A 13,993-nucleotide genomic window follows, 5' to 3' on the forward strand; every position below is an offset into this window, starting at 1 on the left:
GCAGTGCACATTGGCCTGCCTGTGTTTTTCAGATTCTGGTGGTCTTAGGTTATAGGCCCAAAAGGTGCCATGCCGCATCATATGGTAGCTCAATTTTTACCTTTTCAAGCATCTCCATTCAGTTTGCATTAGTGTTGTTACCACGTTACATCCCAGCAGCAGCTTGAAGGTACACAGTTCTCTAAAACCCCTTCAGCATTTATCGTTTGTAGACTTTTTGCTGATGGTCATGACTGGTGTGAGCTGAAACCTTTTTGAATTTGAATTTGCATGTGGCTAATAATTCCTTATACTGAGCTTTAGGCATGTCCTTTTTTTGTTTTCCTTTTTTTTAAAGAGTGAGTACAACTTGCCTCCTCTTATTGACTTCTTGAAAAATTTCTCATGTGTTGAATTTTCTTGCCTATTCCCTACCCCAGGGCATTTCTTGAGGGCCTGTGTCATTTACAGCCCTGCAGTCCTTGTGACTATGTAGGCAACCATTGGCACTGGGTTTAAAGCTGCTGCTGTGGGAAACAGCCACATGGCGGCAGCATTATTACGTCCTCAACTCTTGTTAATGGGGCAAAAGACTCTTCCTGGAGGTAGTGTTCCAAGGTTGGAAATTAGAGTGGAATGTGCTGGGACAAGCCCCCAGAAGTTTATCTCTCCTTACTTATGTTTGTTTTTTAAATTTAATTTCTATTTCTTATCGGAGTAAATCTGATTAGAGTGTTTTGATTTTCTGGCTGTACAGAATCTGCTCATTGATTCATATTTATGTTTCTTCATCTTCGGATCCTGTTACCATGTATGTGATTACAGAATATATATTTTAAAGGTATTCGTGATTATATAATTCATATACTTTATATGTTATATGTTTATATACATTTAACATACATTAGTATATGTATGTTAACCCCATAGTCCTAATTTACCCATCCTCCCACCTTTCATTTTGGCTAACCATTAGTTTATTTGATAAGTCTGTGAGTGTCTTTTTCTGTGGAAATATGTTCATTGGTAGCAATTTTACGATAACATATATAAATGATATCATAGGATATTTGTCATACCCTTTTCACTTACTTAACGTTATATGATTATTTCTAGGCTCAACTGTAGTCCTGAAAACGGCATTGTTCATTTTTTTCACGAGCCTACTATTCCATTCTGTCCATATACCACTTCGTCTTTGTCCATACATCTGTTTATGGACCTTTTTTTTTCCTTCCATGTCTTGGCTATTTCAATGTTGCTGCAGTGCACATTTGCCTGCCTCTGTCTTTCCGATTCTGGTGGTCTTAGGTTATAGGCCCAAAAGGTGCCCTGCCGCATCATATGGTAGCTCAATTTTTACCTTTTCAAGCAGCTCCATTCAGTTTGTGTTAGTGCTGTTGCCACTTTACATCCCACCAGCAACTAGAAGGTACACAGTTCTCTAAAACCCCTTCAGCATTTATAGTTTGTAGACTTTTTGCTGATGGTCATGACTCTTGTGAGCTTAAACCTTTTTGAATTTGAATATGTATGTGGCTAATAATTCCTTATACTGAGCTTTAGGCATGTCCTTTTTTTTGTTTTCCTTTTTTTTAAAGAGTGAGTACAACTTCCCTCCTCTTATTGACTTCTTGAAAAATTTCTCATGTGTTGAATTTTCTTGCCTATTCCCTACCCCAGGGCATGTTTTGTGGGCCTGTGTCATTTACAGCCCTGCAGTCCTTGTGACTATATAACCAACCATTGGCACTGGGTTTAAAGCTGCTGTTGTGGGAAAGAGCCACAAGACGGCAGCATTATTACATTCTCAACTCTTGTTATTAGGGCAACAGAGTCTTCCTGGAGGTAGTGTTCCCAGGTTGTAAATTAGAGAGGAATGTCCTGGGACAAGCCCCCAGAAGTTTATGTCTCCTTACTTATGTTTGTTTTTTAAATTTAATTTCTATTTCTTATCGGAGTAAATTTGATTAGAGTGTTTTGATTGTCTGGCTGTACAGAATCTGCTCAATGATTCATACATACGTCTGTTCATCTTCGGATACTGTTACCATGTATGTGATCACAAAATGTATATTTTGAAGGTATTGGTGATGATATAATTCATGTAATTTATATGTTATATGTTTATATACATTTAACATACATTAGTATATGTATGTTAACCCCATAGTCCTAATTTACCCATCCTCCCACCTTTCATTTTGGCTAACCATTAGTTTATTTGATAAGTCTGTGAGTGTCTTTTTCTGTGGAAATATGTTCATTGGTAGCAATCTTAGGATAACATGTATAAATGATATCATAGGCTGTTTGTCATACCCTTTTCACTTACTTAACCTTATATGATTATTTCAAGGCTCAACTGTAGTCCAGAAAACGGCATTGTTCATTTTTTTCCCGAGCTTACTATTCCATTCTGTCCATATACCACTTCTTCTTTTTCCATTCATATGTTTATGGACCTTTTTTTTTGCTTTCATGTCTTGGCTATTTCAATATTACTGCAGTGCACATTTGCCTGCCTCTGTCTTTCCGATCCTGGTGGTCTTCGTTTATAGGCTCAAAGGTGCCCTGCCGCATCATATGGTAGCTCAATTTTTACCTTGTAAAGCAGCTCCATTCAGTTCTTGTTAGTGCTTTTACCACTTTACATCGCACCAGCAGCTAGTAGGTATGAGTTGTCTAAAACCCATTCAGCATTTATAGTTTGTAGACTTTTTGCTAATGGCCATTTGACTGGTGTGAGCTGAAACCTTTTTGGAGGTTGGAAACGCATGTGGCTAATAATTCCTTATACTGAGCTTTAACCATATCCTTTTTCTTCGTTTCCTTTTTTTGTTAAAGAGTAGGTACAACTTCCCTCCTCTCTTGACTTCTTGAAAAATTTCTCATGTGTTGAATTTTCCTGCCTATTCCCTACCCCAGGGCATTTTTTGAGGGCAGGTGTCATTTAGAGCCCTGCATTCCTTGGGACTATTAAGCAACCATTAGCAGTGGGTTTAAAGCTGCTCTTGTGCGAAACAGCCACAAGGCGGCAGCATTATTACGTTCTCAACTCTTGTTACTTGGGCAAAAGAGTCTTCCTGGAGGTAGGGTTCCGAGGTTGTAAATTAGAGTGGAATGTGCAGGGACAAGCCCCCAGAAGTTTATGTCTCCTTACTTATGTTTGTTTTTTAAATTTAGTTTCTATTTCTTTTTTTTTTTTTTTTTTTAAATTTTTATTATTTATTTATTATGTTTATTTTTGGCTGTGTTGGGTCTTCGTTTCTGTGCGAGGGCTTTCTCCAGTTGCGGCGAGTGGGGGCCACTCTTCATCGCAGTGCGCGGGCCTCTCACTATCGCGGCCTCTCTTGTTGCGGAGCAGAGGCTCCAGACGCTCAGGCTCAGTAGTTGTGGCTCACGGGCCCAGTTGCTCCGCGGCATGTGGGATCTTCCCAGACCAGGGCTCGAACCCGTGTCCCCTGCATTGGCAGGCAGATTCTCAACCACTGCGCCACCAGGGAAGCCCCTAGTTTCTATTTCTTATCGGAGTAAATTTGATTAGAGTGTGTTGATTGTCTGGCTGTACAGAATCTGCTCAATGATTCATACTTATGTCTGTTCACCTTTGGACCCTGTTACCATGTATGTGATTACAGAATGTATATTTTAAAGGTATTGGTGATTATATAATTCATATAATTTATCTGTTATATGTTTATATACATTTAACATACATTAGTATATGTATATTAACCCCATAGTCCTAATTTACCCATCCTCCCACCTTTCCTTTTGGCTAACCATTAGTTTACTTGATAAGTCTGTGAGTGTCTTTTTCTGTGGAAATATGTTCTTTGGTAGCAATCTTAGGATAACCTGTATAAATGATATCATAGGATATTTGTCATACCCTTTTGACTTACTTAACCTTATATGATTATTTGTAGGCTCAACTGTAGTCGTGAAAACGGCATTGTTCCTTTTTTTCCCGAGGCTCCTATTCCATTTGGTACGTATACCACTTCATCTTTGTCCATTCATTTGTTTATGGACCTTTTTTTTGCTTCCATGTCTTGGCTATTTCAATATTGTTGCAGTGCATATTTGCCTGCATCTGTCTTTCCGATTTTGGTGGTTTTATATTATAGGCCCAAAAGGTGCCCTGCCGCATCATATGTTAACTCAATTTTTACCTTTTCAAGCAGCTCCATTCAGTTTTCGTTAGTGCTCTTACCACTTTACATCCCACCGGCACCAAGAAGGTACACAGTTCTCTAAAACCCCTTCAGCATTTATAGTTTGTAGACTTTTTGCTGCTGGTCATGACTGGTGTGAGCTGAAACCTTATTGAATTTGAATTTGCATATGGCTAATAATTTCCTTTACTGAGCTTTAGGCATGCCCTTTTTTTCTTTTCCTTTTTTTTTAAAGAGTGAGTACAACCTCCCTCCTCTTATTGACTTCTTGAAAAATTTCTCATGTGTTGAATTTTCTTGCCTATTCCCTACCCCAGGGCATTTTTTGAGGGCCTGTGTCATTTACAGCCCTGCAGTCCTTGTGAGTCTATAAGCAACCATTGGCACTGGGTTTAAAGCTGCTGTTGTGGGAAATAGCCACAAGGCAGCAGCATTATTACGTTCTCAACACTTGTTACTAGGGCAGCAGAGTCTTCCTGGAGGTAGTGTTCCGAGGTTGTAAACTAGAGTGGAATGTGCTGGGACAAGCCCCCAGAAGTTTATATCTCCTTACTTATGTTTGTTTTTTAAATTTATTTTCTACTTCTTATCGGAGTAAATTTGATTAGAGTGTTTTGATTGTCTGGCTGTACAGAATCTGCTCAATGATTCATACATATGTCTGTTCATCTTCGGAACCTGTTACCATGTATGTGATTACAGAATGTATATTTTGAAGGGATTGGTGATTATATAATTCATATCATTTATATGTTATATGTTTATGTACATTTAACTTACATTAGTATATTCATATTAACCCCATAGTCCTAATTTACCCATCCCCCCACCTTTCATTTTGGCTAACCATTAGTTTATTTGATAAGTCTGTGAGTGTCTTTTTCTGTGGAAATATGTTCATTGGTAGCAATCTTAGGATAACATGTATAAATGATATCATAGGACATTTGTCATACCCTTTTGACTTACTTATCGTTATATGATTATTTCTAGGCTCAACTGTAGTCCTGAAAACGGCATTGTTCATCTTTTTCCCGAGGCCACTATTCCATTCTGTCCATATACCACTTCTTCTTTTTCCCGTCATCTGTTTATGGACCTTTTTTTGCTTCCATGTCTTGGCTCTTTCAATATTGCTGCAGCGCACATTTGCCTGCCTCTGTCTTTCCGATTCTGGTGGTCTTAGGTTATAGGCCCAAAAGGTGCCCTGCCGCATCATATGGTAGCTCAATTTTTACCTTTTCAAGCACAGCTCCATTCAGTTTGCGTTAGTGCTGTTGCCACTTTACATCCCACCAGCAGCCAGAAGGTACACAGTTCTCTAAAACCCCCTCAGCATTTATCGTTTGTAGACTTTTTGCTGATGGTTATGACTGGTGTGAACTGAAACCTTTTTGAATTTGAATTTGCTTGTGGCTTATAATTCCTTATACTGAGCTTTAGGCATGTCCTTTTTTTTCTTTTCCTTTTTTTTTAAAGAGTGAGTACAACTTCCCTCCTCTTATTGACTTCTTGAAAAATTTCTCATATGTTGAATTTTCTTGCCTATTGCCTACGCCAGGGCATGTTTTGAGGGCCTGTGTCATTTAGAGCCCTGCAGTCCTTGTGACTATATAAGCAACCATTGGCACTGGGTTTAAAGCTGCTGTTGTGGGAAACAGCCACAAGGCGGCAGCATTATTACGTTCTCAACTCTTGTTACTAGGGCAACTGAGTCTTCCTGGAGGCAGTTTTCCAAGGTTGTAAATTAGAGTGGAATGTGCTGGGACAAGCCCCAGAAGTTTATGTCTCCTTACTTATGTTTGTTTTTTAAACTTAATTTATACTTCTTGTCGGAGTAAATTTGATTAGAGTGTTTTGATTGTCTGGCTGTACAGAATCTGCTCAATGATTCATACATACGTCTGTTCATCTTCGGATACTGTTACCATGTATGTGATCACAAAATATATATTTTCAAGGTATTGGTGATTATATAATTCATATAGTTTATCTGTTATATGTTTATATACATTTAACATACATTAGTATATGTATGTTAACCCCATAGTCCTAATTTACCCATCCTCCCACCTTTCATTTTGGCTAACCATTAGTTTCTTTGGTAAGTCTGTGAGTGTGTTTTTCTGTGGAAATATGTTCATTGGTAGCAATCTTAGGATAACATGTATAAATGATATCATAGGATGTTTGTCATACCCTTTTCACTTACTTAACCTTATATGATTATTTCTAGGCTCAACTGTAGTCCTGAAAACGGCATTGTTCATTTTTTTCGCGAGGCTACTATTACATTTGGTACGTATACCACTTCGTCTTTGTCCATTCATCTGTTTATGAACCTATTTTCTGCTTCCATGTCTTGGCTATTTCAATATTGCTGCAGTGCACATTGGCCTGCCTGTGTTTTTCAGATTCTGGTGGTCTTAGGTTATAGGCCCAAAAGGTGCCATGCCGCATCATATGGTAGCTCAATTTTTACCTTTTCAAGCATCTCCATTCAGTTTGCATTAGTGTTGTTACCACGTTACATCCCAGCAGCAGCTTGAAGGTACACAGTTCTCTAAAACCCCTTCAGCATTTATCGTTTGTAGACTTTTTGCTGATGGTCATGAGTCTTGTGAGCTTAAACCTTTTTGAATTTGAATTTGCATGTGGCTAATAATTCCTTATACTGAGCTTTAGGCATGTCCTTTTTTTGTTTTCCTTTTTTTTAAAGAGTGAGTACAACTTCCCTCCTCTTATTGACTTCTTGAAAAATTTCTCATGTGTTGAATTTTCTTGCCTATTCCCTACCCCAGGGCATTTCTTGAGGGCCTGTGTCATTTACAGCCCTGCAGTCCTTGTGACTATGTAGGCAACCATTGGCACTGGGTTTAAAGCTGCTGCTGTGGGAAACAGCCACATGGCGGCAGCATTATTACGTCCTCAACTCTTGTTAATGGGGCAAAAGACTCTTCCTGGAGGTAGTGTTCCAAGGTTGGAAATTAGAGTGGAATGTGCTGGGACAAGCCCCCAGAAGTTTATCTCTCCTTACTTATGTTTGTTTTTTAAATTTAATTTCTATTTCTTATCGGAGTAAATCTGATTAGAGTGTTTTGATTTTCTGGCTGTACAGAATCTGCTCATTGATTCATATTTATGTTTCTTCATCTTCGGATCCTGTTACCATGTATGTGATTACAGAATATATATTTTAAAGGTATTCGTGATTATATAATTCATATACTTTATATGTTATATGTTTATATACATTTAACATACATTAGTATATGTATGTTAACCCCATAGTCCTAATTTACCCATCCTCCCACCTTTCATTTTGGCTAACCATTAGTTTATTTGATAAGTCTGTGAGTGTCTTTTTCTGTGGAAATATGTTCATTGGTAGCAATTTTACGATAACATATATAAATGATATCATAGGATATTTGTCATACCCTTTTCACTTACTTAACGTTATATGATTATTTCTAGGCTCAACTGTAGTCCTGAAAACGGCATTGTTCATTTTTTTCACGAGCCTACTATTCCATTCTGTCCGTATACCACTTCGTCTTTGTCCATACATCTGTTTATGGACCTTTTTTTTTCCTTCCATGTCTTGGCTATTTCAATGTTGCTGCAGTGCACATTTGCCTGCCTCTGTCTTTCCGATTCTGGTGGTCTTAGGTTATAGGCCCAAAAGGTGCCCTGCCGCATCATATGGTAGCTCAATTTTTACCTTTTCAAGCAGCTCCATTCAGTTTGTGTTAGTGCTGTTGCCACTTTACATCCCACCAGCAACTAGAAGGTACACAGTTCTCTAAAACCCCTTCAGCATTTATAGTTTGTAGACTTTTTGCTGATGGTCATGACTCTTGTGAGCTTAAACCTTTTTGAATTTGAATATGTATGTGGCTAATAATTCCTTATACTGAGCTTTAGGCATGTCCTTTTTTTTGTTTTCCTTTTTTTTAAAGAGTGAGTACAACTTCCCTCCTCTTATTGACTTCTTGAAAAATTTCTCATGTGTTGAATTTTCTTGCCTATTCCCTACCCCAGGGCATGTTTTGTGGGCCTGTGTCATTTACAGCCCTGCAGTCCTTGTGACTATATAACCAACCATTGGCACTGGGTTTAAAGCTGCTGTTGTGGGAAAGAGCCACAAGACGGCAGCATTATTACATTCTCAACTCTTGTTATTAGGGCAACAGAGTCTTCCTGGAGGTAGTGTTCCCAGGTTGTAAATTAGAGAGGAATGTCCTGGGACAAGCCCCCAGAAGTTTATGTCTCCTTACTTATGTTTGTTTTTTAAATTTAATTTCTATTTCTTATCGGAGTAAATTTGATTAGAGTGTTTTGATTGTCTGGCTGTACAGAATCTGCTCAATGATTCATACATACGTCTGTTCATCTTCGGATACTGTTACCATGTATGTGATCACAAAATGTATATTTTGAAGGTATTGGTGATGATATAATTCATGTAATTTATATGTTATATGTTTATATACATTTAACATACATTAGTATATGTATGTTAACCCCATAGTCCTAATTTACCCATCCTCCCACCTTTCATTTTGGCTAACCATTAGTTTATTTGATAAGTCTGTGAGTGTCTTTTTCTGTGGAAATATGTTCATTGGTAGCAATCTTAGGATAACATGTATAAATGATATCATAGGCTGTTTGTCATACCCTTTTCACTTACTTAACCTTATATGATTATTTCAAGGCTCAACTGTAGTCCAGAAAACGGCATTGTTCATTTTTTTCCCGAGCTTACTATTCCATTCTGTCCATATACCACTTCTTCTTTTTCCATTCATATGTTTATGGACCTTTTTTTTTGCTTTCATGTCTTGGCTATTTCAATATTACTGCAGTGCACATTTGCCTGCCTCTGTCTTTCCGATCCTGGTGGTCTTCGTTTATAGGCTCAAAGGTGCCCTGCCGCATCATATGGTAGCTCAATTTTTACCTTGTAAAGCAGCTCCATTCAGTTCTTGTTAGTGCTTTTACCACTTTACATCGCACCAGCAGCTAGTAGGTATGAGTTGTCTAAAACCCATTCAGCATTTATAGTTTGTAGACTTTTTGCTAATGGCCATTTGACTGGTGTGAGCTGAAACCTTTTTGGAGGTTGGAAACGCATGTGGCTAATAATTCCTTATACTGAGCTTTAACCATATCCTTTTTCTTCGTTTCCTTTTTTTGTTAAAGAGTAGGTACAACTTCCCTCCTCTTTTGACTTCTTGAAAAATTTCTCATGTGTTGAATTTTCCTGCCTATTCCCTACCCCAGGGCATTTTTTGAGGGCAGGTGTCATTTAGAGCCCTGCATTCCTTGGGACTATTAAGCAACCATTAGCAGTGGGTTTAAAGCTGCTCTTGTGCGAAACAGCCACAAGGCGGCAGCATTATTACGTTCTCAACTCTTGTTACTTGGGTAAAAGAGTCTTCCTGGAGGTAGGGTTCCGAGGTTGTAAATTAGAGTGGAATGTGCAGGGACAAGCCCCCAGAAGTTTATGTCTCCTTACTTATGTTTGTTTTTTAAATTTAGTTTCTATTTCTTATCGGAGTAAATTTGATTAGAGTGTGTTGATTGTCTGGCTGTACAGAATCTGCTCAATGATTCATACTTATGTCTGTTCACCTTTGGACCCTGTTACCATGTATGTGATTACAGAATGTATATTTTAAAGGTATTGGTGATTATATAATTCATATAATTTATCTCTTATATGTTTATATACATTTAACATACATTAGTATATGTATATTAACCCCATAGTCCTAATTTACCCATCCTCCCACCTTTCCTTTTGGCTAACCATTAGTTTACTTGATAAGTCTGTGAGTGTCTTTTTCTGTGGAAATATGTTCATTGGTAGCAATCTTAGGATAACATGTATAAATGATATCATAGGATATTTGTCATACCCTTTTGACTTACTTAACCTTATATGATTATTTGTAGGCTCAACTGTAGTCGTGAAAACGGCATTGTTCCTTTTTTTCCCGAGGCTCCTATTCCATTTGGTACGTATACCACTTCATCTTTGTCCATTCATTTGTTTATGGACCTTTTTTTTGCTTCCATGTCTTGGCTATTTCAATATTGCTGCAGTGCATATTTGCCTGCATCTGTCTTTCCGATTTTGGTGGTTTTATATTATAGGCCCAAAAGGTGCCCTGCCGCATCATATGTTAACTCAATTTTTACCTTTTCAAGCAGCTCCATTCAGTTTTCGTTAGTGCTCTTACCACTTTACATCCCACCGGCACCAAGAAGGTACACAGTTCTCTAAAACCCCTTCAGCATTTATAGTTTGTAGACTTTTTGCTGCTGGTCATGACTGGTGTGAGCTGAAACCTTATTGAATTTGAATTTGCATATGGCTAATAATTTCCTTTACTGAGCTTTAGGCATGCCCTTTTTTTCTTTTCCTTTTTTTTTAAAGAGTGAGTACAACCTCCCTCCTCTTATTGACTTCTTGAAAAATTTCTCATGTGTTGAATTTTCTTGCCTATTCCCTACCCCAGGGCATTTTTTGAGGGCCTGTGTCATTTACAGCCCTGCAGTCCTTGTGAGTCTATAAGCAACCATTGGCACTGGGTTTAAAGCTGCTGTTGTGGGAAATAGCCACAAGGCAGCAGCATTATTATGTTCTCAACACTTGTTACTAGGGCAGCAGAGTCTTCCTGGAGGTAGTGTTCCGAGGTTGTAAACTAGAGTGGAATGTGCTGGGACAAGCCCCCAGAAGTTTATATCTCCTTACTTATGTTTGTTTTTTAAATTTATTTTCTACTTCTTATCGGAGTAAATTTGATTAGAGTGTTTTGATTGTCTGGCTGTACAGAATCTGCTCAATGATTCATACATATGTCTGTTCATCTTCGGAACCTGTTACCACGTATGTGATTACAGAATGTATATTTTGAAGGGATTGGTGATTATATAATTCATATCATTTATATGTTATATGTTTATGTACATTTAACTTACATTAGTATATTCATGTTAACCCCATAGTCCTAATTTACCCATCCCCCCACCTTTCATTTTGGCTAACCATTAGTTTATTTGATAAGTCTGTGAGTGTCTTTTTCTGTGGAAATATGTTCATTGGTAGCAATCTTAGGATAACATGTATAAATGATATCATAGGACATTTGTCATACCCTTTTGACTTACTTATCGTTATATGATTATTTCTAGGCTCAACTGTAGTCCTGAAAACGGCATTGTTCATTTTTTTCCCGAGGCTACTATTCCATTCTGTCCATATACCACTTCTTCTTTTTCCCGTCATCTGTTTATGGACCTTTTTTTGCTTCCATGTCTTGGCTCTTTCAATATTGCTGCAGTGCACATTTGCCTGCCTCTGTCTTTCCGATTCTGGTGGTCTTAGGTTATAGGCCCAAAAGGTGCCCTGCCGCATCATATGGTAGCTCAATTTTTACCTTTTCAAGCACAGCTCCATTCAGTTTGCGTTAGTGCTCTTGCCACTTTACATCCCACCAGCAGCCAGAAGGTACACAGTTCTCTAAAACCCCCTCAGCATTTATCGTTTGTAGACTTTTTGCTGATGGTTATGACTGGTGTGAACTGAAACCTTTTTGAATTTGAATTTGCTTGTGGCTTATAATTCCTTATACTGAGCTTTAGGCATGTCCTTTTTTTTCTTTTCCTTTTTTTTTAAAGAGTGAGTACAACTTCCCTCCTCTTATTGACTTCTTGAAAAATTTCTCATATGTTGAATTTTCTTGCCTATTGCCTACGCCAGGGCATGTTTTGAGGGCCTGTGTCATTTAGAGCCCTGCAGTCCTTGTGACTATATAAGCAACCATTGGCACTGGGTTTAAAGCTGCTGTTGTGGGAAACAGCCACAAGGCGGCAGCATTATTACGTTCTCAACTCTTGTTACTAGGGCAACTGAGTCTTCCTGGAGGCAGTTTTCCGAGGTTGAAAATTAGAGTGGAATGTGCTGGGACAAGCCCCAGAAGTTTATGTCTCCTTACTTATGTTTGTTTTTTAAACTTAATTTATATTTCTTGTCGGAGTAAATTTGATTAGAGTGTTTTGATTGTCTGGCTGTACAGAATCTGCTCAATGATTCATGCATATGTCTGTTCATCTTCGGATCCTGTTACCATGTATATGATCACAAAATATATATTTTCAAGGTAATGGTGATTATATAATTCATATAGTTTATCTGTTATATGTTTATATACATTTAACATACATTAGTATATGTATGTTAACCCCATAGTCCTAATTTACCCATCCTCCCACCTTTCATTTTGGCTAACCATTAGTTTCTTTGGTAAGTCTGTGAGTGTGTTTTTCTGTGGAAATATGTTCATTGGTAGCAATCTTAGGATAACATGTATAAATGATATCATAGGATGTTTGTCATACCCTTTTCACTTACTTAACCTTATATGATTATTTCTAGGCTCAACTGTAGTCCTGAAAACGGCATTGTTCATTTTTTTCGCGAGGCTACTATTACATTTGGTACGTATACCACTTCGTCTTTGTCCATTCATCTGTTTATGGACCTATTTTCTGCTTCCATGTCTTGGCTATTTCAATATTGCTGCAGTGCACATTGGCCTGCCTGTGTTTTTCAGATTCTGGTGGTCTTAGGTTATAGGCCCAAAAGGTGCCATGCCGCATCATATTGTAGCTCAATTTTTACCTTTTCAAGCATCTCCATTCAGTTTGCATTAGTGTTGTTACCACGTTACATCCCAGCAGCAGCTTGAAGGTACACAGTTCTCTAAAACCCCTTCAGCATTTATCGTTTGTAGACTTTTTGCTGATGGTTATGACTGGTGTGAGCTGAAACCTTTTTGAATTTGAATTTGCATGTGGCTAATAATTCCTTATACTGAGCTTTAGGCATGTCCTTTTTTTGTTTTCCTTTTTTTTAAAGAGTGAGTACAACTTCCCTCCTCTTATTGACTTCTTGAAAAATTTCTCATGTGTTGAATTTTCTTGCCTATTCCCTACCCCAGGGCATTTCTTGAGGGCCTGTGTCATTTACAGCCCTGCAGTCCTTGTGACTATGTAGGCAACCATTGGCACTGGGTTTAAAGCTGCTGCTGTGGGAAACAGCCACATGGCGGCAGCATTATTACGTCCTCAACTCTTGTTAATGGGGCAAAAGACTCTTCCTGGAGGTAGTGTTCCAAGGTTGGAAATTAGAGTGGAATGTGCTGGGACAAGCCCCCAGAAGTTTATCTCTCCTTACTTATGTTTGTTTTTTAAATTTAATTTCTATTTCTTATCGGAGTAAATCTGATTAGAGTGTTTTGATTGTCTGGCTGTACAGAATCTGCTCATTGATTCATATTTATGTTTCTTCATCTTCGGATCCTGTTACCATGTATGTGATTACAGAATATATATTGTAAAGGTATTCGTGATTATATAATTCATATACTTTATATGTTATATGTTTATATACATTTAACATACATTAGTATATGTATGTTAACCCCATAGTCCTAATTTACCCATCCTCCCACCTTTCATTTTGGCTAACCATTAGTTTATTTGATAAGTCTGTGAGTGTCTTTTTCTGTGGAAATATGTTCATTGGTAGCAATCTTAGGATAACATGTATAAATGATATCATAGGCTGTTTGTCATACCCTTTTCACTTACTTAACCTTATATGATTATTTCAAGGCTCAACTGTAGTCCAGAAAACGGCATTGTTCATTTTTTTCCCGAGCTTACTATTCCATTCTGTCCATATACCACTTCTTCTTTTTCCATTCATATGTTTATGAACCTTTTTTTTTGCTTTCATGTCTTGGCTATTTCAATAT

This window comes from Balaenoptera physalus (genome assembly GCF_965194825.1).
Source record: "Balaenoptera physalus genome assembly, chromosome: 1".
Lineage (NCBI taxonomy): Eukaryota > Metazoa > Chordata > Mammalia > Artiodactyla > Balaenopteridae > Balaenoptera > Balaenoptera physalus.